The following is a 6,198-nucleotide window of genomic DNA, read 5'->3' on the forward strand; positions in this document are numbered from 1 at the left end:
AGGCCAGAAGCCAGCTCCCATCAGTACTGAGAGGGATAGTTGAATCCTAGCTAGCACTGTGCGGGGTGGAGACTGGGAAGGACGAACAACACAGATCCACAAAACTGGAATGTCGAGAGTCTGGACAGAGCCACACGAAGACCTGGCAGTCCTGGAGAACCAGCCAGGACACAACCCACATGTGGGGTGGATCCCTTGTGCTTTTATGCCCCCAGTGTCCAGGAAAGACATGGCAGCAGCCATTCAGACACAGCCCTGTACAACTTCTCCCTTGAGTTAGCGATGAATGAGGGGGGAGGGGAGAGAAAGTCCCTTCTACTTATTTCAAAATGGGAAAGTGAAGCTCAGGGAAACCTTCTCTGCCTGCAGCACATGGCACACTCGGCCTCAGGACCCCTGGGGACCCCTCACTCAGCAGCACTGACCCTCAGAGAACGGCGCAGGGCTTCAAGTCCTGTGGCTTCAGCAAACAGCCCGGAAGAGTCAGGCTTACGTAGGAATGATTGGAGAGAACGCGAGGACTATTGATCACCTGTCAGGTGATCAGCAACAGCTGCTCAGCAGCAGTCAGGCTGGGGGGGACAGCTGGCAGGCCGGGGGTGGGTTGGCTTGTTGACCAGGATGTTTGTTTTCTCAAAACAGTGACCGGGACTTTTGTCTTCTCCTCCCTCTTTGTCTCTTGCTCTCCTTGACAGATGCTGGAGTTCTCCTCGGTGACTTCCCCGACCCACCCCGTCCTTCCCATGAGAATCAGTCCTGGACAGGTTGACGCAGGGCAGAGTCCCCTGCCGTCTTTCCCTTGAGTCCTCCTCAGACCCCTCTCCTGAGTTACCAAAGGTCAAGTCCTCCGCCCTCGGTTGACATTCCTCAGAACTTGACCGAGGGTGAGAGCTCTTGCAGGAAGAACACCCCTTGGGCACAGGTGTGGCGATGGTGTCACCTGTCAGCTTGGGTAGACCATGGCCTGCAGGACATTAGGCCGAACATCACCCCGGGGTGTGTCCGTGAGGGGTTTCCTGACCAGAGTAGCACTTGAGTCAGTGGGCCTCGCCCAGCCTGCCCGCAACCCAAATAGACCAAAAGACTGCCTCTCCCCCGGGTGAGGTTGGGGTCCTCTGTCCCCACGGCCTGTGAGCTGGACATTGGCTCCTCCTGCCTTGGGACTCACACTGAAGCCTCAGCTCCTCCTGGGTCTCAAGCCCACTGGCCTTTGGACTGGCACCACCCCCTGCACCCTCCCGGGCACCAACTTGCTGACAGCAGATCACGGGACTTGTCAGACTCCACGATGGCATGAGCTTGTCCCTTAAATAACTAGCACTTGATTTCTGTGTGTGCTTGGACCACCTGTTGATTCTGTCCCTGAAGAACCTCACAGACACAAGCAGCAGCAGAAAACGGACACGCTCGTCTTATGGGGAAGAGGACTGTGAGTAGAGAAGGGTGGGCAAAGCTGGCGCTGTTCGTGTGGGGAGCAGACCTCTAGAGGGCACAGGTACCTCTGTGCTCTCTCACCACGCCACGTGGCCATCATCCCCTCATTGGAGGTAAGATGGTCATTGGAAGTGACCCACTAAAGACCACAGCAGGCCCAGCTAGAGAGGGTAGATTTCTTTAATGGCAAAAGGTGCCCCACATCTGGACACACCCCGATGTGCTCCAGGTGCCAGCAGCTCCTCGCACCTGGCAGGGTCCTCGTGCCACCTGGGAGGAGTCAGCCTACGTGTGTGGCTCTGGGCTCCCGGGGGATCACAGGCAGGTTACGGCCTTCCTCACACAGATACCTGCCTCCCACGTCTTCCTCTGCTGGGGGTCTGTGCGGTCCATCAAGCAACAGCTGTCCACCAAGCACTGGGCAGTTAAGTCAAAAAGGAAAGGCTCTGAAGTCTTGAGGAGTGGCTAGGATTTCTTCCATCACGGGGACCTGTGCAAAATCCATCACACTGAGGCCCATGGAGAAGGCCAGCAGCTCATCCTGCCACATGCCAAGAGCGGTCACTGAGAATCAGTCTCCACGGGGTCCCCAGGTGAGAAAATGCTGGCACCTGTCCTTCCTCTGACGGTCCAACTCCAGGAGTGACCAGCTGCTGGTCCAACTCCATGCTCAGGGCTGGCCCCCTGGCTACTTGGCTGACGAGTGCAGGAGGGTCACAGATGGCCATTGGAGCCGTGGTGGGCCATCTCAAAGAGGAGCCACAGCTGGGAGGAAAGGTCACTTTTCTGCCCTGAGGAGAGGGGGGTGAAGGACGCCAGGCCAGGCTGAGTGTGAAGCTCAGAACAGGAACCACCTCTGTGCCAGCCGAGGCTCGGTTTCCCCAGAAAGGGGCAGAATATTCAACTGGCTAAACTGCTGGGACCTAGAGATGCTCGGGTGGATGCGGGCAAGGATCATTGGTGGTCTTGGAGATAAAGGATCTGCCAATAACTGGGTTGGTGGCCGGTCACCTGACCTCCTGAGTGTACAAAGGGTGGGTGGTGCCTACCTGCCGGTGTTAGGTGAAGTAAGTGCTTTTGTAAACTACTCTCAGGTCGTATCCATTGACATTAAGGTCTGCTTGTCTGGGCCAGGCTAGCATTTTGGGAAACATTGTTTGAAGGGTCCCTAACTCTTATTTGGCCAGGACTCCATGGACCTGATGCAACTTGATCCTGCAACCACCCCAGGAGGTGGACGTTGTGGACTCCTTTTGCAGTTGGAGAGGGTCCCAGAGCGTCAGGAACTCATGCATGTGAATTCCCAGCCAAGCCGCGGGGCAGTCGGCATTGATGCCGTGTCCGCGCCCCTGACTTCATCTTCACCCGAGCTCCATCCCTACCTCTCCCATAGGGAGGTGTGGAAGGAAACCAGTGCCCGCCCTCGATCCCACACACAGAGGGTGTTTGTGGCCAGCCTGGGCTCCACAGGGACAGCGTGGCAATCGGGGCCTCGCTCGCCCAGTGCCTTGCTGGATCTCGCCCAGGCCCTCTCTCTTCTCTACTTTCCCAGCATTGTCCGGGGCCTGCGGAAGAGGGGCTTCCCCACGCTGCCCACAGGCGGGGAATCTGTAATGAAGTCACCAGCCTGCAAAAGAAAAGGCCTCTGTCTCCCCGGGTGACGGGGCTCGGTTCCGGGATGTGCATCAGGCAGCTCTGGTCCCCCCAGATAAAGTCGCAACTGTGTGGCATGTCATCTGGCCTGGCAGCTCTGAGAGGCAGCGTTTCATTCCCACTGTGCGTCCCCTCGTGCCCTCTGAATGGCTCTGGGACTGTGTGGCCACACGATGACCCGCTGCCTTTCTTCCAGGATGGTGTGAGCCACCCAGAAAGAAAAGCCCCGATTTGTGCTTTCCCCCGAGTCACCGCAAGCCAGGTCACAGCGGATGTCCGCCCTGGGCAGAGAGGCTCCTAGCGGCTGGGCGGGTCCACGGTGCTCTCGCTCCATCCAGGGACACCATCTCCCCTGCAGTGAGCCCCAGCATGCTACCCCACCTCGGCTCTCGGGGGTGAGGCCGTGAGCTAGGACGGGTGCAGTCCATCTGCAGACAGTGAGGCCAACGGCCAGGGGCTGCTGTGGCGTGATTGTGAACCCCCAGATTCACATATTAGAATAAGTCCTCCGTGTTGAAAAGGGAGGATTTTAAGAGGTGACTGGCTGATTAGCAATGGACTAGTGCCACTACCCTGTAGCCAGCTAGCTACGGCAGGAGTGAGCTCCTGCCAGCCCCTCCTGCTCCTCCCCTATGCATGTCCCCTTCCACTGAGGGACAACGCAGCCCCAAGGCGCCTGCAGATGCTGGAGCCATGCTCCCCGGCTGCCCAGCCTCCAGGCCCATGAGCCAAATAAATATCTGTCGGCTATAAATCATTCATTTTCTCAGCTAGAGCAGTGGAAAATGGACTTAGACATGAGCAATGTCATATCTACCAAGAAGAGACTGGGTGGGGATCAGGCCAGCTATCGAGTTAGCACAGGGCCGACAGCAGGTCCCAGAGGGCAAGACGGAATCCACAGACAACCACCAACAGTGGGCCAGGGAGGGAGGGACTCAGGCTCCCTGGAGCTGCTGTCCAAGGGACTAGGACAGAGTCCCTGAGTGAGGCTGCTGAAACAGTCCTGGTGGCCACCCCAGGCCGGCCGAAGAAGAAGCCTCACAGCTCTGGCCCAAGAGCCAGCACAGAGAAAGAGCCCTGGAAAGACTGGGAGCACATTAAATGTAGATCTAAGCACGTGAGTTGAAAGAAGGCCCTGGGGGCTTACTCTGTGTCTTGGAGAGACCAGAAGCACGTAAAGTGTTTTAAAAATCTCTCTTCTCTTAGTGCTTTATGTAGCCCTCTCTGCACCCTGTTCCAGCAGTGCTGATGGGTGACCTGGCCTGCATTAGCAAGTGCACATTTCGTGGGGTGCTTGTCCGGCTTCCATCAGCAAGGCTCCTCACAGAGCGGCTGCTTAGTCCTGAGACACTCGCCGTGCCAAGTGTCCAGCTCCCCACCACTTTTAAGCCCTGCCCAGCTCTCTTTGGTGCGTGTCTGCCACACTCTATCTGCCCACCCTGCAGAGGTGGATGGTCCACTGAGCGCATCCCCCACCACCCAGGGCTCACACCCTCCAGGATGCCTCACGGGCGGGGAGGAGAGTGTTGGACCTGGGGCATGTGCCCAGAGTGCCCCTGCAAGCCGACGTAAGCTCTGCCAGATGTCCTCCCAGATGCCATGGTCCTCCCCCAAAGTCATGCATTGGGGTCCCCATGTCCCCATCCCTGAGAGCCTTTGCACCATCTAGCTCTATTTTTCTCATTTTTTTCCAGACCAATAGATTTGAAGTGAGGTCTCATTACAACTTTAATTTGTTTCTGTTTTCACAAAAGAGTTGGAGGATCTCTTCATGTGATTGTTATTCTTTGAGTTTTCTATTAATTGAATATTCATATCTTTTCTTGGTTGATTTGTAGAGTTTCCTTACATATTCTAAACAGGACTTCCTTCTCAGTTATAAGTAAATGCCTTCTCCCTCTTTGATGTATTCTTCTTATCTTTATTGTTTACTTTTTAAACAGCTTGAGATAAAATTCACATATTGTACAATTCAATGGTCAGTGGTATATTCACAGAGTTGCACAACCATTACCACGATCGGTTTAAAAACATTTCTATCATCCCCCAGAAAAGCACCTACTCACTAATAGCCACTTCCCATTACCTCTCCCTTTCCAGGACCCCAGTTCTCTGTGGACACTTGGTAGATTTGCTCATTCTGGACATTTTGTAAATATGGAGTTATGCAACTTGTGGTCTTTCATTTAGCATAATGCTTCTCAGGTCCACTTGTATAGAATTTATCAGTGCTTTGATCTTTATCGCCAAATTATATCCCATTGAACAGTGCACGCTTGTTAATCCGTTCATTAGTTGGTGGACATTTGGTGGTTTCCAGTTCCTGGCTATTCTGACTTGCTGTGGACATTCTTGTATTCCAACTACCTGTGGACAGGTACCATCCACACTTGGGCATATGTACCAAGGACTGGAATTGTGCTGTAGCTCCATGTTTTCTTCAGGAACTCCTGAACTCTTTCCCTGGTGGCTGCACTACTTTACCATCCCACCAGCAATGCCTGCGGGTTCTGCGTCCTCCAGCGTCTCACCCTGTTTGCTGCATGCATCTGCCTTGTTGCCCACATGTGCCAACCAAGTGGATGTGCAGTGGCACCTCGCTACACCTTGACTCACATTTCCCAGGGGCTAAGGGTGTTGAGCGTCTTTCCATGTTCTTGTCAGCCACTTGCGAATCTTCCCTATTAAAATGTCTACTCAGATCCTTTATCCATTCTTAGGTTGGATGATTTATTTTTATTATCAAGTTGTAAGAATTCAGTGTACTTTTAAACTAAAGATAAAATTCCTAATTTGATGTCACAGTACCCGCTTTGCTTTGTTCTGCCTCACGGTTCGTGATGTTGGGATTTTGCTTAGATGTGCCTTTCCCTCCCTAGGCCACAGGGCAGAGGCACACACTCTGTGGTCCGCCTTTCACCCTCAGCCTCTGCACGTGATGCTGGATGCCCTCTGGCTTCGCTCTTCTCCATACACACGGCCAGTTTTCCCAGCACTATTTACAAGACAATCTGCCCTCCCACGCTGATTCCATATGTCAGGTTTCCATATACACATGTGCCTGACTCTGAGCTCTTTGTCGGATTTCTTTGGCCTGTTCTGCTCCTT

The 6,198-nt window shown here is 54.2% G+C and overlaps 1 long non-coding RNA gene across 1 annotated transcript; it reads left to right on the top strand.

Moving 5' to 3' along the window:
* The first annotated feature begins 1,249 nt into the window (after positions 1-1,249).
* Positions 1,250-5,799, top strand: LOC144365683 (uncharacterized). Its single transcript, XR_013424435.1, has 2 exons — positions 1,250-1,547; positions 1,781-5,799. It is a non-coding gene; the product is annotated as an uncharacterized LOC144365683 (long non-coding RNA).
* The last annotated feature ends 399 nt before the right edge of the window (positions 5,800-6,198 follow it).

This window comes from Ictidomys tridecemlineatus, chromosome 7 (assembly GCF_052094955.1).
Source record: "Ictidomys tridecemlineatus isolate mIctTri1 chromosome 7, mIctTri1.hap1, whole genome shotgun sequence".
In the NCBI taxonomy this organism is placed as follows: Eukaryota; Metazoa; Chordata; class Mammalia; order Rodentia; family Sciuridae; genus Ictidomys; species Ictidomys tridecemlineatus.